Source organism: Acanthisitta chloris, unplaced genomic scaffold (assembly GCF_000695815.1).
Source record: "Acanthisitta chloris isolate BGI_N310 unplaced genomic scaffold, ASM69581v1 scaffold2068, whole genome shotgun sequence".
In the NCBI taxonomy this organism is placed as follows: domain Eukaryota; kingdom Metazoa; phylum Chordata; class Aves; order Passeriformes; family Acanthisittidae; genus Acanthisitta; species Acanthisitta chloris.
In genome coordinates this window covers 76,829-78,202 of record NW_008686267.1, presented here as the reverse complement: position 1 = coordinate 78,202, position 1,374 = coordinate 76,829, and positions in this window count along the sequence as shown.

Genomic DNA, 1,374 nt, shown 5'->3' with positions numbered 1-1,374 from the left:
CTCCCAAACCTGAAGGTTTATTGTTCCTCCCGCTCAGGACTAAACCCCGGAATTAGGGCCTGTTTGGGCAGGACACACAAGTTCTCCTGAAGAATTGTTCCTCCCGCTCAGGACTAAACCCTGGAATTAGGGCCTGTTTGGGCAGGATACACATGTTCTCCTGAAGGGCCTCATTCTGGTATCTGGGAGAAGCAGAAGTTGGGGTGGAGTCAGGGTTTGGCTGGTGGTTGGGAGGGATTGGGGTCCCAGAAGCATTGTGGTCCCCCAGGCTGCATCACCCACCCCTACAGAGTCCTGAGCAGCCCAGGGATGGTGGGTTTGGAGGATTTTTAGCACTCATCAGCACAGTGACCCCAGGAAATGCCCCCAACTGCTTCCCACCACCCCTTGCTCTTCCCCACTGAACAGAGTGTACCCAGACTGCATCCAAATTCCCCCAGTCTGGGAAGGATTTGAATGGGAGCTGAGGAGTTCACTTGTTCCAGCATTACCCCCCTGTATCCAGCAGCATTCCTCTCCTTCTCCCAAAGATAAAACCAGTTTCTAAGTTTTACAGAGAAAGCCCAAATTCCTCCAGTCTTCCCTGCAGCCTAATTGCTCAGAATAACCACAGAGCTGCAAACAGGTCTAAACTCCTGTTTGCAGTGGGGTGTTTCTGTTTGACAGGCCAGAACTGTGTGTGCTAATTATAAATATGACCTTTGGGTTAGACCAGACCTAGAACAATACAAGCCCAAGTCTGTATTCAGCAGCCTGAGCCTAAGCACAGGATAGACAGTGGGGAAAGTGGTGGATGCTACAATCCCTTTGAGCCCTGATGTGACTCCAGAGCAGGGATGAAGGAGGTTATTTCTGGGATGGTCAATCCAATGTAGAGAGAACCTACACCAGTTCAATCTTCCCCTATAATTTTTAGGCTAATTCTAAAAGGAAGGAGCACAGTGGTTTGTGTGTGCCAGCTGGAGTTTTCTAGGTCAGAGAAGATGTTATGGTTGACGTAAGGATGAGCCAGCCAGGCGTGCTGTGGAGCTGCAGCCTGTGCCTTCCTCATCCTCAGCCCCACTGGAGCTGCACAGGCAGAGCTGTGTGCTCACCCCTGCACCACAACCTGAATTTGAGCTTGGGAAAGCATTACCAAGACATCCTCCTGAACCAAAAGCAAGCTGGATCCCATACTATCCTGCTAGGCAGAGCTGCTCTGAGCTCCCCTCTGCCTCAGTTTCCCCCCATCCTGATTGCACAGTGGTTTGAACCCTTGGTTTGGGATCCACTGAGTTGGGTGGCACGTGAGCTCACGCCCAGCTGGGGCAGGGGGAGGTGGCCACACACTGGCCAGCCACAGGCCACCCGGGCCATGGGGCGTGCTCCACGGCC